Consider the following 18,726-nt stretch of genomic DNA (forward strand, 5'->3'; position numbering starts at 1 on the left):
CATTATTTAGTGCAAAATCATTAGAAAATTAAGCTAATTATTTGTACTATATTGATAATGAATCATTTATAAGCATTTGTAATGATTCATGGAGAGAACAATTTAGTTCTTTGGATATTGATATGAAAGAAATAACCAGCAGTAGGAGACATAAAAAACATTTTAAGGTTCTCTCATTCGAAATATTGACAATTAATGAACAATTGAAGGAAAAAGTTGAATATGATTTAAAAATTATAAAGCCATCCTTTGCACTATTGGTGTGAAGCTATGTGAAGTAAATGTATGTTCAACTTTAAAAATTAGTGAGTAAGAATAAAATAATAAAACCCAAGAAATAAAACAAATTGTTCTGTTATACTCGATTTTCGCTCTATTATATTTAATATAAAGTTATGTTAGTACCTCAAAATAATTTTCCTCCTTTGGGGTAAAGTTTGATTTTTTACCCTCTTTAAATGCAAAGTACTATATTTGTGTATAATACTTTAAATGTTATAATATATTCATATATATACATATATATACATACATATGTACTTACCATGAACAGCTTCAAAAAGCAGAATGCTTTCGAAAATACTAAGTAGTAGTAGCACACAATTACATAACACGGCTTAATTGAGTCGGAAGTCGCCAACCGTCTTCAGTTGAGATTTGGATTTTATTGCCAGTGCAAGAGAATAACTTCCACCCCTGCTAATTACTTAGCTTCTATCACGAAATGTCAATTAATTAGCAAACACCACTCCATCGCTTACCGCGGCGAAGTAACATACCTTGCTTCTCTTGTTTGGCCGTGCAAGCACCGGCGTAGGAAAACAGAGGTTGTAATGTTATAAAATCCAATATAAGTAGAGAGGGAAAAGCCATTTATCGTTGACAAATAGCGATGGGAATCGCGAGATGCCTCGATGAATGTTAGTACTCAGTTCATATCGGTAATAGTGATACTGTTTTTATAAATGAGCGGAATTGAACAAATTCGAGCTCACAAAACGGTTTTACTGAAATATCATGAATAATAAACTAAAGAAAATCTAGATTGAATTAAAATGCAAAAACTAAATTTGTCACAAAGAATCACTGGAGTAGGAGAAATTTGGTCAGATCCCGTAACCAAATCCTTTTATCCATTTCCTTACCAAATTTGTACTGTTGCGTCCATGAAGGTTATTTAAAAATTCTCAAAGTACCGATTTATCTATTTTTCCTGTCATCCCTTTTTCCAAACTTCTTATTTACCCAATTTATGATTTTATTATAGCACTTCTCTGTTCTTCGCTTAGCAGAATTGAATGGGAGGGTTTCATTAACATATCTTAGTGTTTACTCAAGTTATCGTAGAGACAAATGGACTTTACGTAACTTACGTATTTTTGGAAGTCGCTCGAATAAAATTGAGTTACTCGTTCAAAGTAGCCATCATTCTTGCAACATAAGTATTAAGTTCCGTTCACCTAACAGTTGTTTTTATCACTTAGAGCTAAGCGAAATACATTCTTAGTTATACATACATATATATATTGGTTAGCGCGTAGTTCTAGTTTTATTCGTCGCATCGGGTCATGCTATACCTTTTTGGAAAGCTAACACGTGTTTGATTGATTGTCGTTTCTTTTAAGTCGTTCGTGAGTTATAGCGTCACAAACATGGATCAAAATAAAGAGAAAATACGGCATATTTTACAGTACTACTACGATAATGGCAAAAATGCATCTCAAGCCGCCAATAAAATTTCTGCAGTTTATGGACCCGATACAGTTTCCGTTTCCACCGATGGTTTCAACGTTTTCGTTCTGGTGTAGAGGTGGTCGAAGATGCGCCACGCTCCTGAAGGCCTGTCGTCGAAAATTGCGATAAAATTGGTCGAAAGAGACCGACATAGTAGTCATCAAACCGTTATAAACCATTTGAAGAAGCTTGGAGTCACTAAGAAGCTCGATGTATGGGTGACACATGAATTGATTAAATAAAAATGCCGCAAAACTTTTTTGACAACCCAATATAAATAAGCGGGGTAACGAAATAAGTTAAATTCCGAGCAGGCAAAGGAGGACTTGAGCAAACATTTAGATATCTTTGCAAAACTTAATCCATACATATGTATGTGTTTTGGTACCTAAGCAGGGTTAGTATTGCAAGTGGGAAGTAGCAGAATATTGCCACGCTCACGAAATCCCGTTCATCAAAAACTTATAAAGTGTCATAACTAACCGAAACCAAACTGTAACTTTTGATTATGTGAACGACTGAAGAACACCAACAACCTTATCAGTGTGGCTTTATATCTGGAAAAATTGACTATCGACTAGATTTCACCATGCGTCAAATCTTGGAAAAGACCAGTGAAAGTGCCGCATTCGACAACACGAATAGAAACTGTCTCTATGCCGCTATTTCTGAATCTGGTATCCACTCAAAGCTAATACGGTTGTGTAAGCTGACGTTGAGCAACACAAAACACTCCGACAAAAGCGGGAAGGACCTCTTAGAGCCGTTCGATATCAAACAAGATTTCAGACAAATAGGCTCCCTATGGTATTTCAATCTATTGTTGGAGAAAATAGTACGAGCTGCAGAGCTAAATAGGGATGGTACAATATTCTATAAGAGTGTGCGACTGCTGGCGTATACCGATGTTATTGATATCATTGGCCTCAACCACCGCGCCCCTGCTTTCATCAGACTGGATAAGGAAGCGAAGAGTATGGGTCTTGTTGTGAACGGGGACAAGACGAAATATCTCCTGTTATCAAACAAAGTTTTAACTGTCGTTAGGTGTTACTTTGTACTGTCAATAGTGACGTGTTAGGCAAGTGGCGAATGCGATGGTTTATGGTCCTTTACGAATTTTGCTCGAGATATACGGCGACTTTGACATAGTTTAACAAATCAAGATTCAGCGACTGTGCTAGCTAGGTCATGTTGTTCGGATGAAAAAGAACACTTCAACTTTGAAGGTTTGAGATTCAGTACCGGCCAGTGGAGGCAGAGGAAGAGGAATACCTCTACTCCGTTGAAGAGATCAGGTGGAGAAGAACCTGGCTGCACTTGGTATCTCAAATTGGCGCTAAAAGAAGAATTGACTGGCGCGCTGTTGTAAACTCGGCTATAACCGCTTAAGCGTTGTCTATGCCAATAAGAAAGCAGAAGAATATTAATACACATATATATTTGGTTTAAACCTTCATTCAAAGTCGGTAAAGTGGGTGTGGCCGACCTCTAAAAGTTTAATCTACATATCTCACAAACCACAAAACCTTTTTCAACCAACTTGCTGTGAATAAATATTTTTAGTACCATACATATTGAAACACTGTGAAAATAGGCCAAATCAGATGATTACCACGCCCACTCGCTACATAACGGTTATGTTGAAAATTAGTAAAACTTCGATAACTCAATAAGTAAAGGCTATGAAGACATTAAATTTTACACCCAAGATGGTACAGAAAGGGTTCATGGGAGTCGGTGTAAACTTCGAGAAAACATCATCATATGTAATCTCACGTCCAAAAATTTTTGAAATCCGATCCCCATTATACCGAATATATAGAACTCAGTGCCTATACCTGATTTTTTATTAACACGTGACAACACCGGCTTTGATCCTTGCAAATTGCGAGAGTATAAAATGCGAAGTTAAGACTTTACTTCAAGTTTCTCAATTTTTATTCAATTCGTTTCTTGGAAATTGAAAATGAAAAAGCACTTCTCTATCTTCAGGCAAAAGTTGAGCCAGTCAATTCATACACTTCGAATTGCCACACTCAATTAGGTATGTATGTGTGTATGAGTATATATGCAGGTAGAATTAAGCAGCGACGATTTCAATCCGATTATTGGAGCGTGACTATTGAATGCTGGCATATTTCGACAAATGTGAATGTCAACGCATAAGCAACGCAATTTGGCTGCGCATATTTTTCTCTGATATTTGCAATGGAGCGCTAATTAGCACTCAGTTTGAGATAGAACACCACTCACAGAGGATACGCATTGAAGTGAAACTATGGCAGCTTTGACAATATAACTCGAACAGCGGTATCCACCTACGATTAGTGAAGCAAACCGGCAAAGGATTGATTGGTATTAAATTTTAAGTGACCTTATGTGAGTGAGATAACCATGGCTTTGTAAAATATGACTTTACACGTACAGCTACGTTTGTTGGACAGTTTGCCAACATGGGTTTCATATACCAAAATTAGCGGAATAACGAGACGAATTGATATCCGAATATCGGAGTAAAAGCCAAAAAATAAGAATAGGCATGTTCCAGGAACCGAATGAAATAGATGGGATTTCGTTTTTACAAACCGAATGATTTCAATTAAGATCACAGCATATAGTACAGTCATTTAGTATTTTTACTTGGAAAGTTTTCCGGGAGTTTTGAAATTTGGCAATTTTATAGATTTTGGTATGCTCTTGTCAAATTTTAACTTTGCCACCTCGTATGTTTGTCAAATTTCAAAACTCCCGGAAAACTTTCCAGGTAACCTCTATTTTTTCGACCAAATGACTAATAAGAATGTGAGGATATTATTATGTACCAAATATGGTCGATATTGGTCGGGTAGGTCTTGAGATATGGATTTTCACCGAAATATGGGCGGTGCCAATCGTCTAATTTTGACTACGACTGCTAAAAAATTTATTATATTTCCCTATGTGTAAAATTTGTTTATTGATTTATCGGGCTATTCATCTGATTTCATTCATTTTAACATTCGGTTTCTCAGGAAATCCCAATTCTTTGCTACCATTTTTTGCAAATTCTTTTCTTCGACACTTGACTTCAATGGAGAATATGATATAGAAATAAAGACGAAAACGTTATTATTTACGAATAATTGCCGGTAAAAGAATCCAAGGAATTGTATTTGAAGTTTAATTGTGTATATTATTAATATAATCAATGGAAAAAATAATGAATTTTCCATTTGGCATTTTATTGAAAGATGTATTTTATTTTTTTTATTAGAAATATGTATATTTATTTTATTTATAAATTGTTTTACTTTGAATATAACTGAGATAGAAACTATGTATGTATGTATCTTTTAAATTGTAAAAATTGTGCACAGTGTGCTAAGTTTTACTAAAATCGGTCCAGTAGCTTGGAAGATAGCACCGGTCAAAACGTGACAAGTATTTTTTTATATAAACATTCGATTTTTAGATAAACATACATACATATGTATGTATAGTACATATACACATATAGTGTGTATGTGTTTTGTACACAAAGCTTGACACGCTTGACCACAAATTGCTGTGGCTTTGCTTATTTTACATCACTCACCGAATAATTAATTTTCTACTTCACTGAGAAATCAATATTTCAATTTACTTCTAACGCCAAAATGATTAAGCTGCAACGCCATCCGACATTCACATAGTTATTGATTACTGCAACGGGTGCATGGCCGAAACAGATAATTTTTCGACACGTAAAGCAAACAATAGCACGCATTTCGCGCATCCCACACATCCCACGCATAACACGCAGCTCTAAATTATGAAATTAACTACTAATTGCCGTTAAACTCATATTCGCGTTTGCACAGTTACTCAGTTAAGGTGATATTGGAAGAATAACACGATATAAAAAGTTAACGGGTTTTGCGAAAACGGAAATAAAATTTGGTAGTCGAAAAGCATAATCAAAATGTTTTATATCAATGGATGCCAAAAAATTCCTTATAATCCAAAACTGTCTAATGTTTGAAACTCGTAGATTTCCAATGACTATAGCAACCTATAAATAAGATATAAGAAGTTTATTTGAGCATCCACTTTCCCCTTACACCGATAACGCAGTTCAACGCATTGCTCTTAGAGGAATAGAAATCCTAATATTAAGAAGAAGAATATAGGAAGTTTTGAAAATATTTCTATGCAATATAAGAGTCCAGCATTGACACAACGTAAACTTCATGCCGTAGAATGGAGCTGCTTTGAGCACTAGTAAATCTGTGAAATCCTATATAGAAAATTCCGCATTGTGCAACCAATAATCTAGAAATGCATATTTCAGTAGTTGTCCATTATATTGAATGAAGCTGTTCACTGGTCCCGTTGACCTGTAGTATCGTTTCGCCTATTACTACGAACCATGTGGCAAAGGCAGTATTGTGTCTTCAATGCTTTCGGCACGAAACAACGATCCATCTTTGGTGATAGAGTGCCCAAGGATCTGTAGTTGCTTGACAACAAATTCCGGGTTTCTAACGTACCATAAATCATCAAGATAAACAAACACGAATTTCAAACCAAGAAGAAATTAGTGAGCCATTGGAATTTTGGTGCTACATTCCGCATAGGTATATAAATTCATCATGTCCGATAGGAGTCGTTGTTGCCGTTTTAAAAAGTTCTTCTTTATTTAATGCCACTTAGTGAAGGGGCTTTTTAATAAAATTTAAATAAAAACCAGACCCTATTACGAGTAGTTACGTTGCATTCCTTTGATTTCAATATCATTTGCGGCAATAGTCACAGCTCGTATATTAGGAGGAAGTCTGCTTACCCATAGATCATGCGAGTTGCGGTTATTTTGCGTCGTTCCGGCTGCGCGTTTCTTGCCGGCGCTATTGACTTAGAAATGCTCAATGATTTTGTCTTGAATGTATTTGTATTTAAAACTTGTTGCTGCAGTGTCTGCTTGTTCGCAGTACACTACTCTAGTAATTGAAAAATCGCTAAACCCAAAATGCAGGGATTAAAAATACGATTCAATGTTATCTTCGGTCATTGTTGACAATGTTAAGCGACGCGTTGAACTGGGATTATTCAAAATAAAAGTGTCACTAGATGTGGGAGCATGAGAAGAAGACAATGCGTTATGTTTGACGTTCAATAGCGTCCAATATAGAAGAGATTTATTGGTAATTCGTTATGATTTAAGAAGTGACAAAAATGTAATAACAACAATTGAGGAAGGCTTACGTTCAAGTATAACCGAACATTTATTCTCGCAATTGAGAAGAGGCAAAGCCTGGGAAGGACTTTAAAGACATGGGGGAAAAAAATTAGTTTGCAGAAGAATCCAACATTCATTATCCGACGAAACTGAATAGATTACAATCAAATTTGGGGCTGGACTTCACAATACCGGCACAGCATTTGGGGACAAAATGAGTACGGGCGAATAAAGGAGCCAGAATATTGTATATGTATGTAGATATAACTGCGAGAAACTTATAGCTTTTGAGAATTCAACGAAGTAAGATTGCTTTCAATTTAGAATGAATCAATTCTATTTTTCACTTTTATATCCACTAAAATGTTACAATATTCTACACATTAATTTCATATTTTCATTAAAATAGATTTCAATATTTTATTCAATTCTTTTGAAAAGAAAGAAAAAATAAAAGATTCAGCAAATAGTAAGTGTTCCCCTACCTTTATATCAGTGGCGTAGCTACAACTTCGGGCGCCCGGGGCCAAGGATGTTCTGCCGCCCCCCTTTATCTACCTACCTACAAGTTTCATGAGGTGGTTCGAACAAAAGTGAATTTTTACAAAATATCTTCGATATTAAGTACATATATAAAATTTAGGAACTAGAAGCCACGCAAATTCTGAAGTTCCAAAATTCTCACAATACGGTTTTTGAGGAAATTGATAGTAAATTCACAAGACATCTTATCAAAAGCTATAGAAAAAACCCATTTTCGTCCTATATCTTGTACCCTTTTGACACAATTTGCAGGAAGATTTTGCCCGAATTGGAGTTTTTAAATACCATTTTTGAAAATTTGGAAAAATAAAAGTACATATTTGTTATTACATTGTGAGTGTACAACTTTTTATCTTTTCTAATAAATTTTGTAAAAAAATTTGTTGAAGTATTTTTCTGAATATTAAAAAACAACGAAGATCGTTTTGCCGCCCCCAAGACGTTGTGCCCGGGGTCCATAATCGTTGGTGGACAAGTATTTCTCTCCTCTTAAGAAATCCCGGTGTGGGATGGACCAGGAATACCACACACAGACCACAGGAAAGGAATAAGATCAACCCAGTGTTAGACCGTCCAGCAACTGAAAAGCAACATTACAAAAAGTTCTAAGTAAAAACTAATATTGTCAAAGAGTGTATAACATTCTCTTTAACATCAATAATCCCTAAAAGATATTACTACTGTTACTTTTTAAGCAAAATATCGTTTATTTTTTATACTTTTGTAACATGTTGTTCGCCTAACGGTTGTGTGTATCACCTAAAAATCGAGTTTGAGTTTGATATTGGGTTATAAATACGAGTATATATATAAATGATCAGGATGATGGATGAAAAGCCATATCTCGCGACCTGCTCTAACGAATTCTGACATTTCTATATTATAGTGCGAAAATGGGCGAAATCGGGCTAACAAAGTTTTAAATTTCATCTGATTCTTTTACTTTCCAGTATTCAAATTAATACCAAATACATGAACTACAATTTTGTGAACTTTCTTCGAGAATACAGGTCAATCTGTGAGATATTTTATGGAAAGTCAGAAAGAATATTTATCTGATAATACATAATAGGTCCGTGTGCCAAAAATATGATCAATTGGATCAATAATTCTCTTAGTCTCCATATACCTAATATAAAAATTTGCGAACTTCCGGCTGACTTTATCCTGCATAGTCCATTCACCAATATGCGAGTTATGTTAATGAGATTGAATGAAGGTGTTTTTTTAATTACGATACGGCTTTGTGCCTAAAATAAATTAAATCGGGGGAAAACTTGCACTTGCATTCATATGACTAATATAAGGTTCTTAAAACATTCAATTGACATTATCCCGCATTTAGTGGTGATGAATTGTAAGGTAACTTAATGAAACTCAAGGTCATCTTTTCTGTTAATAATATGTAGTTTATACCACACACTCAAACGAAAAAGCTAAATTTAATATATTGGATTGATGTGAAAAATATCAATCAGACGATCGAAACTCTTTATTTATTTTTAACATTACTACATATTATCAACAGAAAAGATGACCTTGAGTTTCATTAAGTTACCTTACAAACCATCACCCCTAAATCATTTTAGAATGATTTTTGTTGACACGATTGTAATAAATGGTAGTCGAAAAGTCAATATACATACTATACATATGTCGTTGCAGTCGTATATCTCCAGTGCAACCAACCACAATATGTCATGCCATATAGTGTTGGAAAGGTAAGATTGAAAAATTAAATTCGGGTAAGTTGAAAAAAAGTTACAGCTGTTCAAAAATGAGTGAAAATAACGAAGAAATACGCTATAAATTTTTGAATTTTTTGTTTAAAAAAGGGAAGAATGCCACGCAAACCACCAATGAAATTTGTGAAGTTTACGGAGAAGAAGGTATCAGTACGTGTAGCACAACAATGGTTCGCTCACTTCCGTTCTGGAAATTTCGAAATTTCGAAATTTCAATTTACACTGATGAAAGTTTAACACTGATAGAATAATGTCTCTAGCGGAAAAATTGCAAAAATTCGTCGACCAAAATGGTGCAAATTTGTTTATTTATTTATCAGTATACGAAAAGACTTTTTCGACTACCCAATGTTATCCATTCGCATCATTGTTATACTCTTGTAACCTGTTGCCACAGTGTATAATAGTTTTATTCACCTAACGGTTGCACGTATCACCTAAAGCTAATCGAAATAGATATAGAGTTATATATAGATGATCAGGATGAAGAAATAAGTTTAAATCTGGCCGCCTGTCTGCTTGTCAGCCCTCACGTCCATCCGTCCGTGCAAGCTGTAACTTGAGCAAAAATTGAGATACATACATACACATATTTAATGAAACTTTGTACCAGCGTTCCTAAGTGAAATGACTTACGAGTTCGTAGATGTCAGTGCCACGCCCACAAATCGCCTTTAATCGAAAACCTATAACGCGCAATAACTAACCGAAGATCTGGATCCTAGTATCTAACTATAGTTGACCTTTGACCGAAAATATCATTCAGTGTGTGAGATATACAATTGAATTAACTCTTTCCTGACAATAGTAACTCTATGTATCGAAAATGGATTGAATCGGGTTAATAGCCCCCTATACCTAATACAAGGTGTTTTCCAAAGTAAACAGAATTTATAAAAAAAAAACTGAACAAATGGGTTTTCTGCAAGCCTTTTGAATGGCTTCGTCTGCAAAACGCTTTCCTTTCATGGACAAATGCCTTTTTCCGAAAAGGAAGAAGTCGCACGGTGCCATATCAGATGAATACGGGGAGTGGTCAATGGTTAATTTTTGAAAATGCGATTTTTGGTCAAATAATCGGCCTTCGAATGTTGGATTTTGAGCAATTTTTGGTAGTCAGTCATTTTTAGCGGAACAAACCGTGCACACACCTTTCATAAGCCCAAATGTTCGGTCAAAATGCACTAAGTCGATGTTTTGGAGATGTTCAATTCCATTTCCAATTCACGCACAGTTTCGATGGAATTTCCGGTGGTCACGGATTTTAATTGGCCCACATGTCAATCGTCATTTATGTCCTTACGATCACTTTGAAAACGTTGAAACCACTCGTTACGTTATAGACAATCATCGCCGTAAACTCATCAATGTTTCGGTAAAAGTTTTACCAATTTTATAACAAAATTTAATATTGGCTCTTTGTTCGAAGCTCATTTTCGCACCGATAACACAAACATACTGACACTTAAATCGCAATAACTTTACTTCCAATTGATGAAATATCATGCAATTACTGGACAATCGATAAGGATAGCAGATTCTAACGCACCAGTCGACATATAGATGGCACCACCAGGTGTGGACTCTAGATTCAAAAAGTCCTCTTTATTTTGGAAAGCACCTTGTATAAAGATTTTCGAACTTCAAGTTGACTTTATACTGAATATATCGGCCAATATTTGATTTATCTCAATGAAAATTACAGAACATGTTTTACTCATAACAGTATATCATATTGCCTAAAATAGATAAAATTGGGCGACAATTTTACCTACCCACCCAATAACTAATATAAGGATTTACGAACATCTGGCTGACTTTACTCCATAAGATTGGTGATTGTATGTGAAGAGCCTTAATGTATCTCGGGGAACACTTTCTTGGCGTGATAATAGTTAGTAGATAAAATCGAGTTGGTACTGCCTCAACACCCATATACTACGTAAATGAATTTCGTTTGTATGCCCTGAACAGGGTATATTAAGTTAGTCACGAAGTATGTAACACCCAGAAGGTAGCGTCGGAGACTCTATAAAGTATTAATTGTATATAAAGGATCAGTATGTTGAGCTGAGTCGATTTAGCCATGTCCGTCTCTCTGTCTGTCTGTCCGTCTGTCATACTGTCTGTATATATGCGAACTAGTCCTTTAGTTTTTAAGATATCGTTTTGAATGTCATTTTCTTTTCAAGAAGCTGCTCATTTGCCGATATCGGACCACTATAACATATAGCTGCCATAGAAAGAATATGTTATCTCAAAATAAATTGTTCAGATTGGTTAACTGTAGCATATAGCTGCCATAGAAACTGAATGATCGGAATCAAATGCTTGCGTGGGAAACTTCCTCGTTTGACGATATATCTTCACCAAATTTGGTATGAGTTATTGTTCATAAAAAGAACGTAATATAGGAAGAAATCGTTCAGATCGGCTTACTATAGCATATAGCTGCCATACAAACCGAACGATCGGGATTAAGGGCTTGTATGGAAAACTTACTGCTTAAGATAACAATATAATCTCTGAAAAAATTGTACAGATCGGCTCCCTATAGCATATAGCTACGATACAAACTGAATACATAGTTACTAAAATGAATGCACCTGTGAAGGGTATATTAGCTTCGATGGAACCGAAGTTAACGTTTTTTCTTGTTTTAACAAATCTTATTCCGAATATGTTGGTCAGGGAGTTCAAAATGTTTGGTTACAGCTGAACTTAGGACTTCCTTACTTATTTTCTGTATGTTATATCACCTCCTCCAGTTGCTACAGAGTATTACAGTTTTGTTCACCTAACGGTTGTACGTATCACCTAAAACTAATCGAGATAGATATAAGGTTATATGTGTATATTACTTGTATATAAGTGTTCAGGATGGCTAGAGAAGGTGAGATCAGGTTGGCTGCCTGTCTATCCGTCCGTCCGTGCAAACTGTAAGTTGAGTAAAAATTGAGATATCTCGATGAAACTTGGTATGTGAGTTCGTAGATGGGCTTATATCCACTGCCACGCCCACAATTCGCCATTAACCGCAAACATATAAAGTACTTCTCGGTCCGATTCAACCCATTTTTGACATACAGACAAACCTTAATTTCAGTTATATATCTCACACATTGACCGACATAGCCCCCATATATTATACTTAATATAAATATTTTCGAACTTTGGGGTGACTTTGTACCGCATATAACAGTCAACAGTAACAGTAACAGACATGTGAGGTACGCCAATAAAAATAATAGAGTGTGTGTTTTATTCATAACAGTGTACCTTTGTGTCTAAAATTAATAAATTTAAGTGAAAACCCCCTATATAACTAATATCAGGGTTTTCGAACATCTGGCTGACGTTACCCGAACTTAGCCCCTCCTTACATGTTTTAATATAGAGTGGACATGATTTATTTTTTGTCTTATGGTAAACATCCAGCTTCATGTTTAGTCACTTTTTGACACGAAACCAAACAGGTCTCTTCTGTACATAGCAGCTGTGTTGTCGTATTCTTATTTTTGGAACACTTGATCACACCAACTACAAAAATCCTACAACTTCCGACCCTATATTTAATTTTTCTGCATCAATAATTTTAGTAAACGTATCTCCATCCATCTCAATTATCACATTATAAAACGTTTTATTTTCACGTTTTACTTCAAAACAATCATCAATTATCAATTTCTAATTTAAATTTTCCTATATGTATTTTCAGTTGTATTGTTCCTTAGATTTTTATTTTCTTAACTTAGATCCACATGCTGTTCAATCGCCTTTTTATTTTGTTTCTTTCATTATCATTTTCACTTTCAATAATTAGTACACCGTTTCCCCTTTTTACCCTGGTCTCGATAAGTAAACGATTTGGAACAACATTTTCATTTACGTCTTTCTGTGTTTTTTTATTTGTTTGTTTATTTTTAGGTTACAAGTTAGTGGAATTTTTTCGGAAACTTTGATAACTTCTTTAATTCCTTAGCTTATGATTTTTGGATAAATTGGGTTTTCTTTGATTTGATGCCATTTTATTCATTATTTTTTTATTTATCATTGCAGACTCAATTACACCTTCACATTTTAATGCCGCCTCTCCGCGTATAGTTCGTTTGCCCTTGTCGCACTCCATGATCAAAGTGAAATCTGCAGCAAGTACAACAACTGCGATACTTAATAAAGAAGAGGTTCTATTCCTTTTTTGTATGTATTTGAATTTTATTACATTTATTATTTTTTATTATTACGCAATTTATTGCTAATGCTTAATTGAACTCTAGTGAAGAATGTAAAATACGTCCATAGCATTTCTTGTTCTCCGCTACGTAGTAATGTAACTAATAGAGCTTTTGACCCATAGTATAAGAACGATAAGGTGCCAATTATAGCTGTCAATCATTCACAATGTCTTACATTTGCCAATACCTGTAACTATTTCACCTCCTTTGATCCTTGCAAATTGACGGAGTTGCCCTTACCCCAATAACAGTGGGCTATTGGGCTAGATCCAGAGCAATTATTGATGTAATACTAAGCTTTAAGCAGAAATAATCATTATGAAAGAAATCACGATGTTGGCAATTTGTTTTTATGCTCTTACTGTCACTAAAGTTTCTCTTAAACTAATTCATCACATTTCACAGTATTACATATAAATAGAAATATATCAAAATTTACCAATTAATACTGTCAATTGTGATCAAACTTCTCTAACAACTTTTAGGAAAATTGCTTCCGTAATTGTATCGCAACGTTTACAAAGTTATTGTCACAATTAATTACAAAGTTCAAACAAACTTGGCATTCATAAAATGTTCCAGGGTCATCAGTAGAGGTTCCATCATGAAAATCAATATCAAGCAAATTACTTAATCAGCAACTTAGCAGTATCGAAGAACTGATGCATCAGCTTCTTTGTAGAATATGCTTGGACGAAAGCATGCCTGACAACTGGAATTTAAGTGTGCTCTGCTCAATCCACAAAAAGGGAGACCCACAATTTTCGCCAACTACCGTGGGATAGCCTCGTCAACATCGCATATAAGGTTCTATCGAACGTATTGCGTGAAAGATTACAGCCCATCCTCAATAAAGTGAATTGACCTTATCAGTGTGGTTTTAGGCCTGGAAAATCTGCAACTGACCAGATATTCACCATGCGCCAAGTCTTGGAAAATACCCGTGAAAAGACGATCTATACACACTTCATTCGATGATGTTGATATCATTGGACTCAACAACCGCGCCGTTAGTTCTGCTTTCTCCAGACTGGATAAGGAAGCAAAGCAAAAGGGTCTGGCAGTGAACAAAGGCAAGACGAAATATCTCCTGTCATCAAACAAACAGTCGACAGACTTTCGACTAGGCTCCCACGTCACTGTTGACCGTCATAACTTTGCAGTCTTAGATAATTTCGTCTATCTTGGAACCAGGATTAACACCAACCACAATGTCAGACTCGAAATCCAACGCAGAATAACTCTTGCTACTTCGGACTGAGTAGGCAATTGAGAAATTAAGTCCTCTCTCAACAAACAAATACCAAACTTTTTAAGTCACTCATTATTCCCATCCTGCCATATGGTTCAGAGGCATGGACGATGACAACATCTGATGAGTCGACGTTACGAGTTTTCGAGAAAAAGGCTCTGAGAAAAATTGATGGTCCTTTGCGCATCGGCAACGGCGAGTATTGCATTCGATGAAACGATAAGTCGTACGAGATATACGACGGCATTGATATAGTTTAACAACGGCTGCGCTGGATAGGTCACGTCGTCCGAATGGACGAAAATACTCCATCTCTGAAAGTATTCGACGCAGTACCTGCCGGGGTAAGCGGAGAAAGAGGAAGACCTATACTCCGTTGGAAAGACCTGGCTACACTTGGATTCTCCAATTGGCGCCAAACAGCGAAAAGGAAGAATGATTAGAGTGCTGTTGTAAACTCGGCTATAATCGCGCAAGTGATGTCTACGCCAATAAAGAAGAAGAAGAAGGAAGGGCTAAATTCGAGTGTAAGCGAACATTTCATACCCTTGCAGCTTATAAGCTGCTAAAGCCTGGGTAATAACTTCAGAACTCTGGCAGAAAGCGTCTTAAATGGTGATATTCGCCAAATTACTTCCCCTTTTATATTTATCGATGTTTTAAATACTTTTACCAGATTGAAAAACAGCAAATGAACGAGTATAATAGCAAGTACAGCCGCAAAGCAGGGTTATATCTCGCATCCACTCTCTGATACCTACAAGCTAAATATCAGGGCTGAGCTTTACGCTCAACTCGACTTTAAGCGTCCACTCTACAAGCACCCTGAGTTTCATTACGGTACCTTACATACAGTTAGCAATATATTAGGAGCAAAGTCAACTGGATGTTTTAAAATCCTGATATTAATTATGAACAGTTTCGATTCGATTTTGTAAGGAGATCAATAGGTGACATACTCGTGCCAAGTTTTATATCGTTATATTAATTTTTTCTTGATTTGTATACTAGAAAGCGAAAGAATCAATCAATCCCGTTCATACGTTCTACAACTAAAGAGTGACAAGAGACAATAAAACCAAACTTATTTACAAAAAATTAAATTTTAACATTCAATCGCGTTTAGTTGCCTTAAATTATGATGAATATTGAAAATCAAGGTAAAGACTATATAACTAAGTGGTTTTTATGTAACAATATGCTTACAAGCGGTGTCCATGCCAATAAAGAAGAAGATGCTTATCCTGCCAAGTGGTGTGTTTTTCTTAGTGTATTGATTTGAGTTGGAGAAAATATTGTGATCCCTTTCTTACCCTCAAATAAAACATTTAATTTAATATTACTTAATGCTTTCATAGTCTATATTATTAAATTCATCCGCCAACTTTGGCCCATCTTTCTGTTAGTGTTCTTGTGCTCCTACCAAGCAGTTGTGTGTTTTCTTGCTTATATGGCGTGCCTGTGCATGGCTTTATACACGTGTACGTGGGTGTATATTTTGTTTTAGTCTATTCATTGTTTGCATTTTGTTCATCACGTTTATTTATGCTTTGGTTTTAATAATACCATTTTCAAATTTCATCAAACGATTGTTTTATACGCACCTATGTACTTACATATGTACAGGTATATCCTATCAATGTGAACCTTTTATTGGTCAGAAAAAGGTTCTTTTGCTGATAAAACAAATTTGCTCAAACTTACATTTGACGACCTAAAACATAGATTCGAATCTGATGGTTACGAATATATTGAAAATATTGTTAAGAAAATTTATTAGATACTTGAGGACCTGTCCACGCTTCGCTGTGACTGTTACATACTACAACTACCATCTACGAGTATATGATTTCTATTAGTTGGATTATAACTACAGTACTTGTCCAATAAATTACGAACGAAGTAGAAAATAGTTCTAACTTTAATCATTAATAAAAACATAAATATTTGGCTAATTTTAGAAAAAAATTATTTTTTATATGCTATATACATTAAACTTAAATTATTATATTTATGTATTGAATCATATTCAATATTTTGTCGCCATATATATATATATATATTTTTGTTTTTTTGCTCTCGTTCGTAATTTATTGGAAAGGTACTGTATTAGTTAATGAGATACAAAATTTATGTGAAGCAATTTGTGTTAGTTTACAAAAAACTGGATCATAAAGCATTTCGTGTGTTAGTAAAGCATTGCTTTTTGGGGAAAAATACTGCTGAATTTGGGCTCAGGGAAACCCACAAATACTTAGCAATTGTTCCATTTTTGAGGAAGAATATCACCCCTATCACACATTTCGACTTGGATTGAAATTTTCTCCGTTTGGCGACTTTGGTATCATGCGTTCCGTTCCCGTTCAGTTCAACTTCGAAATTTACAATTCTGCCTATCATGCATTTCGATCGTAGCTCCGTTTTGCTAAGTTGCAATTTTGTTGGCGGAGAACTTTTTGTGTTTTTATTTTGCTGAGAAAATTTTATTATTTGCGTGTTTTTTTTAATTTTCTAAAAATGTAAGTAAAACTTGTATTTAAGAGTTGTAAAACACACGATATTTCCAGTTTTAGTGATGTTTTTTGATATGCTTTCAGGTCAAAAACAACAACACCAGAGCAATATGGAAAATTGGCAGATATGATGGAGAGTAAGCTAGATATAGCCAACGGTTTCCACCAGCGTCCTAAGGAAGATGTGCAGGCTTTTTGGAAAGAGGTAGCATCAAATTTACTTGCCGTCGTTTCTTCCGCAAACGTATCTAGGACATGCGTCCTTATTCAGACGAAAGTTTTTCTGAATCTAAATAAGTAAACAAATTGTAAGAAAAATGTCTACTTTCACGTGCAATTACTTACAGCCCGTCATTCATCTGGAAGGGATCGCACATATCTCGTAATCTTCTTCTTTCAATTCTCATCCCAGCATTCTGAGATGCGCTGCTCTCCTCCTCAACCAGTAATATCGCCGCGGATAAAGATTCCATAGTTACGTTTAATAAAAATAATAACAATATAAAAATTTTACTTTTATTTATTTTCTTTGAACAGCAGTAATTTGTGTATTTTTGCTTTGTTATGTTCCAGTTTCACATATTTCAAAGCAAACAGCTGATTTCGAAAGAGTAATAGCTCTTCCTCTTCTTCTTTCAATCCAATCGTAACGCATGATACCTAATTTCGACTCCGGCGGAGCGTAGAGCGGGAACGTAATCGAAATGCATGATTGGGGTGTATGTTTAAAATTGTACGTATATATTCAAATGATTACTACACACATGAATTTTGAACAAATGCTTATTATTTGAAATATAATTTTTCTTACCTGGACACACAGGAATTCAAGGAAACGAAATGGCTGACAAACGAGCGAAAGAAGCAAACAAAGAATCTTTGCATACGTCAGGATACTTCACCACAAAGGATATTAAGAAATACGTTAAACAACATATATCGGTCTGTTGTCTAAACGATTGGAGACACTATAACCACTATTATAAACTTGCTAATCCATTAGGCCAAAAACCACATTATTCCAATACAACCACATGTAAAAATATAAAAACATACACACGCATAAGGATTGGACATATACTTGTGACACATGGACACCTGTTGAATGGTACAAGCAAACCCATATGCTCTTTATGTGGTTCGGAAGATTTCACAATACTTCATATCCTCGATCACTGCGCACACGTACAACAACAAAGAGTCTTGGTTTTTGGTAACAACAAACCATCTGACTTACTCGATCGGACAGATGACAATAACATTAATCTCTTTGTAAAATATATGTACATATGTAAATTAATTATTTAATATATAAGAAACTGAAGTACAAACTAATATTTAAGTTGCTTTAGTCGTAAGTAAAAAAAAGGTAATAACTTAATCTGTAAATATTAATCAAGCCGAAGGCCCTAGCAGCCAGTGCTTCACATATATATAAGTGGAATAACTATTTATATTTATTTCTCTTCTAAATAAATAAATAAATAAAATAAAAAAATTTGAAGGA

General features: G+C 35.0%; 1 protein-coding gene and 1 long non-coding RNA gene across 2 annotated transcripts in view; both read right to left on the reverse strand.

The window, feature by feature from the left end:
• Positions 1-18,726, reverse strand: part of LOC105224260 (delta-1-pyrroline-5-carboxylate synthase) — a 237,945-nt gene that overhangs the window by 13,205 nt on the left and 206,014 nt on the right. The window lies entirely within an intron of this gene.
• LOC125778868 (uncharacterized) lies at positions 17,008-17,815 on the reverse strand. The gene is made up of 2 exons (XR_007423009.1): positions 17,565-17,815; positions 17,008-17,508 (listed from the first exon to the last, which is right to left on the reverse strand). It is a non-coding gene; the product is annotated as an uncharacterized LOC125778868 (long non-coding RNA).

Source organism: Bactrocera dorsalis, chromosome 5 (genome assembly GCF_023373825.1).
Source record: "Bactrocera dorsalis isolate Fly_Bdor chromosome 5, ASM2337382v1, whole genome shotgun sequence".
Taxonomy (NCBI): domain Eukaryota; kingdom Metazoa; phylum Arthropoda; class Insecta; order Diptera; family Tephritidae; genus Bactrocera; species Bactrocera dorsalis.